Genomic DNA, 16,316 nt, shown 5'->3' with positions numbered 1-16,316 from the left:
TGTTTGCGAATGGTGGACAAAAACCCGCAAGCTTCTTCCGCTGCACGAGCTCCTGAAGGAGCCGGCTCAGGCTGTTCGCCAACTCGGAGGTGAGGCCCGTGGGGCGGAGGCGTTTGGTCCGTGGCCACGGCCACGCCGAGCATGTGGACCTGGCGCAGCATGGCGGCGAAGGGGAGAGGAGGGGCGAGAAGGTGAGCGCCTGGACACCATCATGGGTGATCCCTGGGGTTTGCAATCGCTTGCCTCCGTCGCCTTCAGCAGTGCAACTAGATTGAGGAGTGAAGATTCATTTGGAATCTGAGGAGGGAGAGGTACGAGACAAGTTTTTCTCTCTCTCTCTCCGATTGTTGGCTACATAGGCAGGTGTTTGAGGCATGGCCACATGAGCAGTGACTAGCATAGTAGAACGCAGCAAGAAGTAGCGATGGCTCTAAGGACTGAGGTAGCTGCTAGCAATAAACACCCTTCACTCTGAATGGACCAAACCCAAAAGATAATGCAAAATTAATAATTCATGAAATATAATATTCCAAAAAATGACCGTCACCATAAAAATAATTCCATTCTAAAAATATTCTCAAAAATGAGAAAAAAACACCTTCTCAAAGTACAAAAAACATGTTTATTGAGAGAATATTCCATACACAACTACTGTTTTATAGGATGAAATGAAAATGAAGAACTGAAATAGGTCATGACAAACATTGTTTTCTTTTTTTTACGATTTGAAAGGAGTTTTATTCCATCATAATAGGGTTACAATCGAGAGGCAAAAGATCCTCTATACATGGTGTTGCGCTACGTAGTCATACATCAGTACTACTTTCTACTCGACTATATGACGCCAACTAATCTGCCACCCTATTTTGCTCACGCTTGATTTTCATGGAAATAAACTTTCTTCCTTGCATAAGGAACTTTATCTCTGCCACCAAATGACCATATGCCGATCTCGAGGGGCCTTCCCCGGACAAAGCTAACAATGCTTCCGAGTCCGATTGGACAATAACAGGATAATCAATATGTTGCAGTGCCAATGCCATACCATGCATGATAGCATGTAACTCCGCCTCAAGAGCGTCATTGCAATTAAAAATATATCGATATGTGTTAGGGTACATAAAAATTTCATGATTCAAAAAGAAATACTCATTGTAACCTGATGTTTAAGGATTGATCAGATTAAAAAAGTATCGCATAATGGCACATGAAGCATGATATATTTATTTTTTTGTCTTTTTTTACCCGGTGCAACGCACGGACATTTGTACTAGTAAAACATTTATATTCATAATCTCTACAATCATCTTGGACAACAATATTTGTGTACTTTCTGGCTGAGAGATTCAAGCCATGGATCTGTGAGACAGTTGCTTGGTCGCGTAGGATGCTGTTGTTGGCCGCTCCTGTCGAATATGCTGGAGGTGATGGCAAGCAAATGTGGTTTGATTGCATGTACTACAGCAACAAGTTAGATCACGGCGACATGAGTAGTGACATGCATGTAAATACGTGAATTTAATGTGCTACAGACAAACCAGATTAACATATTCTGTAAACAACAGAAGGGATGCAGGATAGCACATTTGTTTTTTGAGAGAAAACCATCATGGCTAACTTTATTAAAACTTAAATAATGTTTATATTGTCTACGAGCTGACAATAAAGTTAAGGGGCTCGTCCAACCAATTAAATGAAGTCTTATTACAGTGACTAAAATGAGCTAGCATATGAGCCACTTGATTACAAGATCTATAACAATGCTTATAAACGACCTTCTTAATTGAAGTATTAGTGTCCAAACATTCTGCGAATATTGCCGCCGCCGAGTCCCACCGTATGGTTTATCCATCACAATAATTGATTACTTGTAAAGAATCTGATTCTATCCGGTTACACCCAAAGGAGTTAGCAAAAATTAGCCCGTCTTGCATGGCCAACGCTTCTGTTGTTATTGCATCCACTGCAACATGTATAAACTTGCATTGGGCTTCCAAGAAATTACCTTTGCCATCACGCAGGATAGCCGCCGTAGCACCTACCCCTTCGTTCGAATAGTACGCCGCATCAACATTTAATTTAATGAACCGAGGGTCCGGCTTACACCACTTTGCTTCAGGGAAAATTCTCACCAGTGATGTAGTATAACATATTTTTAGCATAAGGAGTAAAAGAGAATATACATGGTAAGAGTTCCTGCAAGTTAGGAATGACATATGTTATGCTGATAACTAAGTTCCTCATCCCATAATTTGTAACCCGTGGAGGTGATAAGTTTCTAATAGGATGACAACTCCATACTTGTCTTTACCTGAAATGCAACCATAGCGGCAAAAAAGTTAAAGACCAAAACATTTTTTGTTGCTACCGGTTTTAGATTGAGACATATCTCTATTTCTAATGTCTGCGTTGGTGAATAGCATTCACGGTTTTCTTTCGCTGGTTTTATTTCATCCCACCTTGCATCCCGTTCCTCCTGGGTTTTTTCCTGCCTGTACGTGCTACCCATCGATTTTCTGCTCTCCCTCCCGAAAACCCCCTGAGCCACTCCCGTCTCTCCCATCACGCAAACCACTCCTCTCCCCGATAGCCCTCTCGCGCGCTAGGGTTCCTTGAGCCGCCGCCGTACCGGAGCTCCTCGACCAGCCCCACCTCCTGCCGCTCCACCCACTGCTTCTCCCTCCGCTCGCTGCACTCGCCCTCTCGCCGCGTCCGCCTTCCCCGATGGTCGCCCCCTTCCCCCTCGATCCTCCAATCGGCGCCTTGTGGTTGGGGAGCTCAACAGTCGTGGTCTGAAGGACGTGGGGAAGCCGCCCCCCTCGCTGACGAATGAGGCCCCCTCGAACGCCCCTACACAGCCACTCACTTCCCTCTCTCCCACCCAGAGCCGCCCTCTTCCCAGCCGGCGCCGCTCTCTTCCCTCTCTCCCACCCCGAGCCGCCCTCTTCCCTTCCCGCGCCGCTCTCTTCCCCGCCGGCGCTGCCCTCCCCTCACCTTCTTTTCATCAAGCGGGGAGGCCCCAGATCGAGTCGAGCAAGTCAGCGGGGCGGCGGCCAGACCCGCCACGGCCACATCTCGTCGAGGTGGACCGCGCCACAGTGCGATCACTAATGGGGAGAACATAAAACTTCAATTGAGGGCACTGTGATTCTCTAGCTACATGTATCATGTAAGTGATGTCTTTCCATGAATCTTCTATTCATTATATAACCTCTCAGGCCCTTACAAAAGAATCTCCGTTAACTCAATCTCTTTCTGCTGATTCTTATAGGGTCACCAACCACACATGTATAAACCATGTCTCCCTACTGTAATTTGATGATTTATTTACATGTGGCACAGAAGAGTTTAGAGTTCACTCCGAGAAAGAATTGCTTTGCATGTACATTTGCTAAAAGACGGATGGGCTGAACTTTCGACGATTCCGATTGGTCGCTGACATAACCTTTCCTCTTTTCATTGATAGGTCCAAAAGAGATCCTTATTTCACCTTTTTTATAGGTATTTGACGTGAGGAATTTCATACTTTTGGAGTGGAACTATTTGATACGTATTTTTGATTGTTCCATGTTATTATATTATCTGTTTTTGGATGTTTAATAAGCTTTAATATGCACTTTTATATTATTTTTGGGACTAACCTATTAACCGGAGGCCCAATGCCAGTTTCTATTTTTTTGCCTATTTTAGTGTTTCGTAGAAAAGGAATACTAAACGGAACGAAACCTTCGCGAGGATCTTTCTTGGAACAAACGTCATCCAGGAGACTTGGAGTGGAAGTCAGAGACGCAACGAGGCGGCCACGAGGCAGGAGGGTGCGCCCAGGGGGGAGGGTAGGCGCGCCCCCACCCTCGTGGGCCCCTCGTAGCTCCACCGACGTACTTCTTTCGCCTATATATACTCTTGTACCCTAAAAACATCCAGGGGAGCCACGAAACCACTTTTCCACCGCCGCAATCTTCTGTACCCGTGAGATCCCATCTGAGGCCTTTTTCGGCGATCTGCCGGAGGGGGAATCGATCATGGAGGGATTCTACATCAACACCATAGCCTCTCCGATGATGTGTGAGTAGTTTACCACAGACCTTCGGGTCCATAATTATTAGTTAGATGGCTTCTTCTCTCTCTTTGGTTCTCAATACAAAGTTCTCCTCGATGTTCTTGGAGATCTATTCGATGTAATATTCTTTTGTGGTGTGTTTGCCGAGATCCGATGAATTGTGGATTTATGATCAAGTTTATCTATGAAAAATATTTGGTTCTTCTCTGAATTCTTATATGCATGATTTGATATCTTTGCAAGTCTCTTCGAATTATCAGTTTAGTTTGGCCTAGTAGATTGATCTTTCTTGCAATGGGAGAAGTGCTTAGATTTGTGTTCAATCTTGCGGTGTCCTTTCCCAGTGACAGTAGGGGCAACAAGGCATGTATTGTATTGTATTGTTGCCATCGAGGATAAAAAGATGGGGTTTATATCATATTGCTTGAGTTTATGCCTGTACATCATGTCATCTTGCCTAATGCGTTACTCTGTTCTTATGAACTTAATACTCTAGATGCATGCTGGATAGCGGTCGATGTGTGGAGTAATAGTAGTAGATGCAGAATCGTTTCGGTCTACTTAACACAGACGTGATGCTTATGTTCATAATCACTGCCCAGATATTCTCATAAGTATGCGCTTTTCTATCAATTGCTCGGCAGTAATTTGTCACCCACCGTAATACATGCTATTATGAGAGAAGCCACTAGTGAAACCTATGGCCCCCGGGTCTATTTTATATCATATAAGTTTCCGATCTACAATTCTAGTTTACCATTTATTTTATTTTGCAATCTTTAATTTTCAATCTATACAACAAAAATAGCAAAAATATTTATCTTATTATCTTTATCAGATCTCATTTTTGCAAGTGGCCGTGAAGGGATTGACAACCCCTTTATCGCGTTGGTTGAAAGGTTCTTGATTGTTTGTGCGCGTACTAGGCGACTTATGTGTAATCTCCTACTGGATTGATACCTTGGTTCTCAAAAACTGAGGGGAATACTTACTCTACTTTGCTGCATCACCCTTTCCTCTTCAAGGGAAAGCCAACACATGCTCAATAGGTAGCAAGAAGGATTTCTGGCACCGTTGCCGGGGAGATCTATGCCAAGTCAAGACATACCAAGTACCCATCATAAACTCTTCTCCCTCGCATTACATTATTTACCATTTGCCTCTCATTTTTCTCTCCCCCACTTCACCTTTGCCTTTTCTTTCGCCCTTCTTCCGTTCGATTTTGTGTTACCATGTACCTTCTTTTTGCTTGCATCTTCGCTTGCTAAAAGTTTATGGATCCTCATCCACTTGCTATTCTCTTTAAGAGATCCAATTATGATGAACCTATTGCTAGTGAGTTGAGTGCACTAGATTATCTTTATGAGGTTTTGCTTGAAATTCATGAATCTGAAAAGTGTGATGAATTACCTTATGAAGCGATTCACGATAGATCTTTGAATAAAAAGCATGATTGCAATGATGTTATTATAAATTATATTAATGTCAATTGTGCTAATAATATGCAAAACCCTAAGCTTGGGGATGCTAATTTTGCTATGTCTACTACTTGTTCCAATGATCATGATTGGGGTGATTCTTCTTATGATATTAAAAATTTATTTAAGCCCATGATGAATATAAGATTGATAATAATGTTTGCAATATTGAAAGTGGGTTTGGAAGAGTGTAAACTTTGGATCCCACATATTTGGAGAATGTTCAATCTTATGATTTTTTTGATAAAAGTGGGTTTGGAGAGGTCATGACTTTAGTTAATGTTAATCCCACTATTTTGGAAGAGTGTCAACTTTGCATGCATGTGGATCGTGTTGAAAATATTTTATGTGATATCTATTTTGTTGAATTTGCTTATGATCCCACATGTAATTATTATGAGAGAGGAAAATATGATTGTAGAAATTTTCATGTTACTAAATTACCTCTCGTTATGTTGAGATTGCTATTGTTTCTTTTCGCTTCCTTGCATATGCTAGTTTTTGCTTGCTATGATAATTTGTTTGCCTATAAGATGCCTATGAATAGGAAGTATGTTAGACTTAGATGTGTTTGTCACGTGTTTCATGGTGCTCTCTTTGTGCTTCAATTCTTGTCTTTCATATGAGCATCATTGAAATTATCAATGCCTAGCTAGGGGCGTTAAAGGATAGCGCTTGTTGGGAGGCAACCCAATTTTATTTTTGTTATTTGCTTTTTGTTCCTGTTTAGTAATAAATAATTTATATAGCCTCTGTTGTGATTGTGGTTTTTATGTTTTAATTAGTGTTTGTGTCAAGTAAAGCCTTTAGGATCTTCTTGGGCGATTGTTGTTTGATCTTGCTGATAAAAATAGAAAGTATGCACTCACGATAATAATTTTCATTTCTTACTAGAGAGCGATAAAATACCAATTCCAACTGCAGTAGGTAAATACACAAATTATTTAGGCCGTACTAATTTTTAAGAATTTTTTGAGTTACAGAAGTATTCAAAACCTCCAGATTGCTACAGACTGTTCTGTTTTTGACAGATTCTGTTTTTCGTGTGTTGTTTGCTTATTTTGATGAATCTATGGGTAGTATCGGGGGGTATGAACCATAGAGAAGTTGGAATACAGTAGGTTTAACACCAATATAAATAAAGAATGAGTTCAATACAGTACCTTAAAGTGGTGGTTTGTTTTCTTATACTAACGGAGCTCATGAGATTTTCTGTTGAGTTTTGTGTTGTGAAGTTTTCAAGTTTTTGGGTAAAGATTTGATAAATTTTGGAACAAGGAGTGGAAAGAGCCTAAGCTTGTGGATGCCCAAGGCACCCCAAGGTAAAATTCAAGGACAACCAAAAGCCTAAGCTTGGGGATGCCCCGGAAGACATCCCCTCTTTCGTCTTCATTTATCGGTAACTTTACATGAGGCTATATTTTTATTCACCACATGATATGTGTTTTGCTTGGAGCGTCTTGTATGATTTGAGTCTTTGCTTTTTAGTTTACCACAATCATCCTTGATGCACACACCTTTTGGGAGAGACACACATGAATCGTAATTTATTGGAATACTTTATGTACTTCACTTATATCTTTTGAGCTAGATAATTTTGCTCTAGTGCTTCACTTATATCTTTTGAGTTAGATAATTTTGCTCTAGTGCTTCACTTATATCTTTTTAGAGCATGGTGGTGGTTTTATTTTATAGAAATTATTGATCTCTCATGCTTCACTTATATTATTTTGAGAGTCTTTTAGAACATCATGGTAATTTTCTTTGGTTATGAAATTAGTCCTAATATGATAGGCATCCATGATGGGTATAATAAAAACTTTCATATAGAGTGCATTGAATACTATGAGAAGTTTGATACTTGATAATTGTTTTGAGATATGAAGATGGTGATATTAGAGTCATGCTAGTTGAGTATTTATGAATTTGAGAAATACTTGTGTTGAGGTTTGCAAGTCCCGTAGCATGCACGTATGGTAACCGTTGTGTAACAAATTTGAAGCATGAGGTGTTTCTTTGATTGTCCTCCTTATGAGTGGCGGTCAGGGACTGATGACCCACAAGTATAGGGGATCTATCGTAGTCCTTTCTATAAGTAAGAGTGTTGAACCCAACGAGGAGCAGAAGGAAATGATAAGCGGTTTTCAGCAAGGTATTCGCTGCAAGTACTGAAATAAGTGGTAACAGATAGTTTTGTGATATGATAAATTGTAACGAGCAACAAGTAACAAAAGTAAATAAAGTGCAGCAAGGTGGCCCAATCCTTTTGTAGCAAAGGACAAGCCAGAACAAACTCTTATAATAGGAAAAGCGCTCCCGAGGACACATGGGAATATCGTCAAGCTAGTTTTCATCATGTTCATATGATTCACGTTCGATACTTTGATAATTTGATATATGGGTGGACCGGTGCTTGGGTACTGTTCTTACTTGAACAAGCATCCCACTTATGATTAACCTCTATTGCAAGCATCCGCAACTACAACAAAAGTATTAAGGTAAACCTAACCATAGCATGAAACATATGGATCCAAATCATCCCCTTACAAAGCAACACATAAACTAGGGTTTAAGCTTCTGTCACTCTAGCAACCCATCATCTACTTATTACTTCCCAATGCCTTCCTCTAGGCCCAAATAATGGTGAAGTGTTATGTAGTCGACGTTCACATAACACCACTAGAGGCTAGACAACATACATCTTATCAAAATATCAAACGAATACCAAATTCACATGACTACTCATAGCAAGACTTCTCCCTTGTCCTCAGGAACGGACGTAATTACTCACAAAGAATATTCATGTTCATAATCAGAGGGGTCATAATATGCATATAGGATCTGAACATATGATCTTCCACCAATTAAACCAACTAGCATCAACTAGAAGGAGTAATCAACACTACTAGCAACCTACTAGCACCAATCCCGGACTTTGAGACAAGAATTGGATACAAGAGATGAACTAGGGTTTGGAGATGAGATGGTGCTGGTGAAGATGTTGATGGAGATTGCCCTCTCCCGATGAGAGGAGCGTTGGTGATGATGATGGTGATGATTTCCCCCTCCGGGAAGGAAGTATCCCCGGCAGAACAGCTCTGTTGGAGCTCTAGATTGGATCCACCAAGGTGTTGGGGAACGTAGCAGAAAACAAAAAATTTCCTATGGTTTCACCAAGATCCATCTAGGAGTTCATATAGCAACGAGTGATTAGATGCATCTACGTACCTTGTAGATCGCAAGTGGAAGCGTTCAAAGAACGGGGATGAGGTAGTCGTACTCGACGTGATTCGAATCACCGAAGATCTTAGCACCGAACGGACGATGCCTCCGCGTTCAACACACGTACAGAACAGCCACGTCTCCTCCTTCTTGATCCAGCAAGGGGAGAGGAGAGGTTGAGGGAGATGGCACCAGCAGCAGCACGACGGCGTGGTGATGATGGAGCTGCAGTACTCCGTCAGGGCTTCGCCAAGCGCTATGGAGGAGGAGGAAGTGTTGGAGAGGGAGAAGGAGGCAACCAAAGGCGTGAGAGAAAAGCCCTCCTTCCCTCACTATATATAGGAGGGCCAAGGGGGGGCGCCGGCCCTAGGAGATCCAATCTCCTAGGGTGGGGCGGCGGCCAAGGGGGGTTTCCCTCCCCCCAAGGCACCTAGGAGGTGCCTTCCCCTCCTAGGACTCTATCCCCTTGTAACCCTAGGCGCATGGGCCTCTTTGGGGCTGGTGCCCTTGGCCCAAGTAGGCTAAGGCGCACCCCCTAGAGCCCATGTGGCCCCCCCGGGATAGGTGGCCCCACCTGGTGGGCCCCCGGGACCCTTCCGGTGGTCCCGGTACAATACCGATAACCCCGAAACTTGTCCCGATGCCCGAAACAGGACTTCCCATATATAAATCTTTACCTCTGGACCATTCTGGAACTCCTCGTGACGTCCAGGATCTCATCCGGGACTCCGAACAACATTCGGGTTACTGCATATACATATCCCTACAACCCTAGCGTCACCGAACCTTAAGTGTGTAGACCCTACGGGTTCGGGAGATATGCAGACATGACCGAGACGACTCTCCGGTCAATAACCAACAGTGGGATCTGGATACCCATGTTGGCTCCCACATACTCCACGATGATCTCATCAGATGAACCACGATGTCGAGGATTTAAGCAACCCCGTATGCAATTCCCTTTGTCAATCGGTATGTTACTTGCCCGAGATTCGATCGTCGGTATCCCAATACCTTGTTCAATCTCGTTACCGACAAGTCACTTTACTCGTACCGTAATGCATGATCCCGTGACCAGACACTTGGTCACTTTGAGCTCATTATGATGATGCATTACCGAGTGGACCCAGTGATACCTCTCCGTCATATGGAGTGACAAATCCCAGTCTCGATCCGTGTCAACCCAACAGACACTTTCGGAGATACCTTTAGTGCACCTTTATAGTCACCCAGTTACGTTGTGACGTTTGGTACACCCAAAGCACTCCTACGGTATCCGGGAGTTACACGATCTCATGGTCAAAGGAAAAGATACTTGACATTGGAAAAGCTCTAGCAAACGAACTACACGATCTTTGTGCTATGCTTAGGATTGGGTCTTGTCCATCACATCATTCTCCTAATGATGTGATCCCGTTATCAATGACATCCAATGTCCATAGCCAGGAAATCATGACTATCTGTTGATCAACGAGCTAGTCAACTAGAGGCTTACTAGGGACATATTATGGTCTATGTATTCACACGTGTATTACGATTTCCGGATAATACAGTTATAGCATGAATAAAGACAATTATCATGAACAAAGAAATATAATAATAATGCTTTTATTATTGCCTCTAGGGCATATTTCTAACACAAGGTTCCGCCTCGTGGCGGCGGAGTCTCGTCCCGAAAAGTTCCTTCTTTTTTTTCTCATCTAAAGACCTCATATAGGAGAAGATGGGCATCGGAGAGCCACCAGGGGGCCCACGAGATAGGGGGGCGCGCCCCCCACCCTCACGAGCAGGGTGTGGGCCCCCAGGCCTTCATCTTTGGCGTGGATTTTTCTTTATTTCTTTTAAGATGTTCCGTGGAGTTTCAGGACTTTTGGAGTTGCGCAGAATAGGTCTCTAATATTTGCTCCTTTTCCAGACCAGAATTCCAGCTTCCGGCATTCTTCCTCTTTATGTAAATCTTGTAAAATAAGAGAGAATAGCCATAAGTATTGTGACATAAAGTGAAATAACAGTCCATAATGCAATAAATATTGATATAAAAGCATGATGCAAAATGGACGTATCAACTACCCCAAGCTTAGACCTCGCTTGTCCTCAAGCGAAAAGCCGATAACAATAAATATTTCCTCATGTTTAGAGGTAGAGGCGTCGATAAAAATAAAATACGGACATGAAGGCATCATGATTATTCTTGTAACAGCAACATATATAGGTTTTGTCATATGATTACTTATGTTCAAGTGATGATCTATTCACAATGCAAAAGTATAAATCATAAACCTTATTGGACTCCGACAAACTAAAATCTCAGTCATTGAAGCAATTGCAATTTATCATAACATCGGAAAGAGTCTATGTCAGAGCTGAAAAGCAAGTCCACATACTCAACTATCATTTAGTCCTCCATAATTGCTAACACTCACGCGATACTTGTGGTTACAGAGTTTTAATCGGACACAGAGAAAGATAGGGGCTTATAGTTTTGCCCCACAACCTTTTACCTCAAGGGTAATGTCAACAATAATGGTTCATGCTCCCTACATCCAATTAGATATATATATATATATATATATATATATATATCATGTTCTTTCCAACATGCTGAGCTTGCCAAAGGATAAAATAAAAAGGAAAAGGTGAAGATCACCATGACTCTTGCATAAGGTAGAAGATAATAATAAAGGATAGGCCCTTCACAGAGGGAAGCAGAGGTTGCCATGCGCTTTTATGGTTGGATGTATAAAATCTCAATGCAAAAGAACGTCACTTTATATTGCCCCTTGTGATATGAACCTTTATTATGCAGTCTGTCGCTTTTATTACTTCCACATCACAAGATCGTATACATCTTATTTCTCCCACACCAATCAATCATACATATTTAGAGCATTTTTTATTGCTTTGCACCGATGACAACTTACTTGAAGGATCTTACTCAATCCATAGGTAGATATGGTGGACTCTCATGGCAAAACTGGTTTAGGGATATTTGGAAGCACAAGTAGCATTTCTACTTGGTGCTGAGAATTTGGCTAGCATGAGGGGGAAAGGCAAGCTCAACAAGTTAGAGGAACCATGACAACATACTTTATCTTAGATATAAGAAAGACATAACTCATTACGTTGTCTTCCTTGTCCAACATCAACTCTTTAGCATATCATATTTTAATGAGTGCTCCCAATCATAAAAGATGTCAATGATAATATATCTATATGTGAAACCTCTCTTTCCTTATTACTTCCTATTAATTGCAACAATGACCAAAGCTATGTCTGCCAACTACCAACAACTTTTAATCATCATACTCTTTCTATGTGAAGTCATTACTCTCAATAAGATCAATATGAACTTTTTATTTCTTTTATTCTTTTCTTCTTTCTTTTATTCACCCAAGATCATGGCAAAATAATCAAGGTCTTGACTCAACACTAATCTTTATTATATATAACTCACGGACTCGATTACATAGAGGGATCATAAAGCAAAACTCAAAACTAGATCATGCCATAAACTTTATTCTACTAGATCAAGATACTACTAATAGGATTGAACTAAGAAAATGGTAAAGATAGGAGTTGTGATGGTGATACGATACCGGGGCACCTCCCCCAAGCTTGGCAGTTGCCAAGGGGAGTGCTCATACCCAGATACTCAATTCTTCTTTGTTGGAGGAGACGGTGGAGGTGTTGTTGATGATGCGAGCTTGTCATCCATCTTCTAAGGCATAGGTTCACCATCATAGAAAGATGATCGAGTCTCCGGAATCCTCAAATTTGCAGCCAAACTCATTCTTTTGAATCTATATTCATACTCACAGTTTTGGTTTTGAAGGTCATAGACTTGGGCTTGGAGGTGCTCGATCTTCTCATGTAGCTTGAAGATGGCCTCCTTGGTGTTCTTGGCATCCGGCTTGTAGTTGTTAGTGAACTCCGCGAGCATCATGTGGCTAGCGTTGATTCCATGCTCCACCATCCTTTGGCACTTGAAAACTTGTTGCTCCACTGCTTCGAGCCTCATCTCCATGCTTTCGGTCCCCTTTGGTCCCTCTTCATCGTGGATGTGCAGCAACCCATCACGCATCTCAATAGTTTGGGGGTGTCGCAGCCCTCCGCGAGGTAAGGGTTGATGACCTTCTCAAAGAACTTGTCCTTGGAGGCGCTTTGGGCCGTCATGATAACCTAGATCTGTCAGAAAAACAACTCGAAAAAAATAGGAGATTTTTGCGTGATACGGGAGTCAAAACCTTCGGGAGGATATATAATGAATTTTTACCGACCAAAATACGTATCGTGCAAGAAAACGGAGTCCGGAAAGCACACGAGGCGCTCATGAGGTAGGGGGCGCGCCCACCACCCTCGTGGGGCCCTCGTGTCCTTCCCGGATTGCTACTTATTTTTCTATTTTTCTAAATATTCCAAAACGGAGAAATATTGCCTTAAAAAAATTTGGAGTCGGTTTACTTACCGTACCACATACCTGTTCCTTTTTGGAGTCTGAAATGTTCCGGAAAGTGTCCCTTATGTATTCCTCCGGGGTTATGGTTTCAATAATATTGGTTTCAACATTTATGGGATTACCTGAGATATAATGTTTAATTCTTTGACCATTTACCACCTTCGGATTTATGCCCTCGAAGTTGTTGATTTTTATGGCACCGGAACGATAGACCTCCTCGATGACGTAGGGGCCTTCCCATTTAGAGAGAAGTTTTCCTGCAAAAAATCTTAAATGAGAGTTGTATAGCAATACATAATCACCTGCATTAAACTCACGCTTTTGTATCCTTTTGTCATGCCATCTTTTAACTTTTTCTTTAAACAACTTGGCATTTTCATAAGCTTGGGTTCTCCATTCATCAAGTGAGCTAATATCCAATAACCTCTTTTCACCGGCAAGTTTAAAATCATAGTTGAGCCCTTTAATAGCCCAATATGCCTTATGTTCTAGTTCGAGAGGTAAGTGACATGCTTTTCCATAGACCATTTTATACGGGGACATACCCATAGGATTTTTGTACGCAATTCTATAAGCCCATAATGCATCATCAAGTTTCTTAGACCAATTCTTTCTAGACCTATTAACAGTATTTTGCAAAATTAATTTGATCTCTCTATTGCTCAACTCTACTTGACCACTATACTGTGGGTGATAAGGGGATGCAATTCTATGATTAACATCATATTTAGCAATCATTTTACAGAAGGCACCATGAATAAAGTGTGAACCACCATCAGTCATTAAATATCTAGGGACTCCAAACCTCGGAAAAATAACTTCCTTAAGCATTTTAATATAAGTGTTATGTTCAGCACTACTAGTTGGAATAGCTTCTACCCACTTAGTAACGTAATCAACAGCAACTAAAATATGTGTATATCCATTAGAGGCAGGAAAAGGTCCCATATAATCAAAGCCCCAAACATCAAACGGTTCAATAACAAGTGAATAATTCATAGGCATTTCTTGACATCTACTAATATTACCAATTCTTTGACATTCATCACAAGACAAGACAAACTTACGTGCATCCTTGAAGAGAGTAGGTGTAACACCCCGGATGTAACTTTCCCAATTTGTACTCCAACTCTTGCCGTTTCCGGCGTTAAGTTATTTTATTTTCTCGGGTTCGGGTCTTTGTCTCCGTGTGTTGTTTTAGTTGTCACGCATCTCATATCATGTCATCATGTGCATTGCATTCGCATACGTGTTCATCTCATGCATTCGAGCTTTTTCCCCGTTGTCCGTTTTGCATTCCGGCGCTTCGTTCTCCTCCGGTGGTCATTTCTAGTTTTCTTTCGTGTGTGGGGATTAAACATTTCCGGATTGGACCGAGACTTGTCAAGCGGCCTTGGTTTACTACCAGTAGACCGCCTGTCAAGTTTCGTATCATTTGGACTTTGTTTGATACTCCAACGGTTAACCGAGGGACCGAAAAGGCCTCGTGTGTGTTGCAGCCCAACACCCCTCCAGTTTGGCCCAAAATCCACCTAAGCCTTCTCCATCTTCTAGAGCGTTCGATCACGATCGCGTGGCCGAAAACCGCACCTCATTTGGACTCTCCTAGCTCCCTCTATGCCTATTTAAACACCCCCCGAAATTCGGATCTCCTTCTCCCCCGAAACCCTAAAAACCCACCTCACGCGCACCGGACATGTCCGCCACGCCGGACATTTCGTCCGCCGCCACCCGCGGCCTCTAGCCGCCTGCCACGTGGCACCGCCACCGCCTCCCCCGCCGCGGCCCGCCAGGCCCAGGGAGGGCCCCCGCGAGCCCGCGCCTGCCGCCGCCCTCCTCCCACGTCACGCCGCCCGTGGCCTCTCCTCCCCGCGCTCTGGCCGCCGAGCCGCTTCGCCGCCCTTCGACGCCGGTGCTGTGGTCGCCGTCGCCGGCCCCCGCCGCCTCGCCCGGTCGCCGCGCCGCCCGGCCGCCGTGCCGCCTCCGCCGCCGTCCATGCCGTCCTCCTCCTCTCCCTCATCTCCGGCAGCCCCGACGAGCTCCGGCCGCCACGAGCTCGCCGGTGAACAGTACCTCGCCGGGCTCCTCGGTTCGCGTGCTGGATCTGGATCTGGAAATTCGGAGGTTGACTTTTTCTCAGAAACCCTAGCCCATGTGCTGATGTTCATAGCCTTGTAACTCCTCATCCGTAGCTCCGATTTGGGCTTATAGAATATCAAAATGTTCGTCTCAGAGAGTACATCATTTCATTCCATTGCATCATTTTCATTTGAGTGCATCTTGATGCCCGAAATGCTATTAGAAGAGGGCTACTTAAGATAATTGTCAGATGTGCTGCTCCATTTAGGGTTTTGTCATTTTTGCCATGATTACTGTGTGCATGATATGCCCCTGAGTTCTACATATGTTTTGTTAAGGGTTTTGTCATCTTTCCAGAGGTGCAACCTATGTATTTTTTTGATGTGTGTGGTGACTAGTGCAAGCTTGCAAAGTGGTGCACTTGTTAATTCTGTTTTCAGGGACTTAGCAATTCCACTAAGTCCTTGAGCTGTTTATCTCATGTTGCCATATGTTCATGTTGTTTCCTAGTGATCCGTGCATCTTTTGAGGATGATCAGTAAGGATGTTTTGTTAATCTTGTAGTGATCTATCCATCCATGTCTTTGTTTGCAATTATGGAGCACCCTAGCTTGAGTCAATCGAGCTCTACTTTTGCTACTTTGTGAATCTGGACAGATTGTCAACTTGTTTGCAATTTTGCCGATGATGTTGTAATTGATCCGTGCATGCTATGCTATTGTTCTTGCCATGTATAGATTGCATTTTGTGCCTTCTTGATGTATGCATGCTTATCTTGTCATGACTTGCACCGTAGTGAGTGCATCAAGCTCGTAAACATGCCTACTTGTTATCTGTTTTCAGCATGTTCCAGTTTTCACTAAGTCTGAAAACTAATTATGTTTTTGCCATGTTCACATGCTTGCAATTGTATTTTCTGATCCCTTTTGGCTCAAGGTCACTAAGGGACTTTTGTTAAGATCTTTGAGTAGCTCCATGCCATGCTTTACTTTTCCATGTTCAGGTCCTGTAGCATGTAGTT

This window comes from Triticum urartu, chromosome 6, assembly GCF_003073215.2.
Source record: "Triticum urartu cultivar G1812 chromosome 6, Tu2.1, whole genome shotgun sequence".
Taxonomy (NCBI): domain Eukaryota; kingdom Viridiplantae; phylum Streptophyta; class Magnoliopsida; order Poales; family Poaceae; genus Triticum; species Triticum urartu.
The sequence above is the reverse complement of the archived record's forward strand: the minus strand, read 5'-3'. Positions refer to the sequence as shown.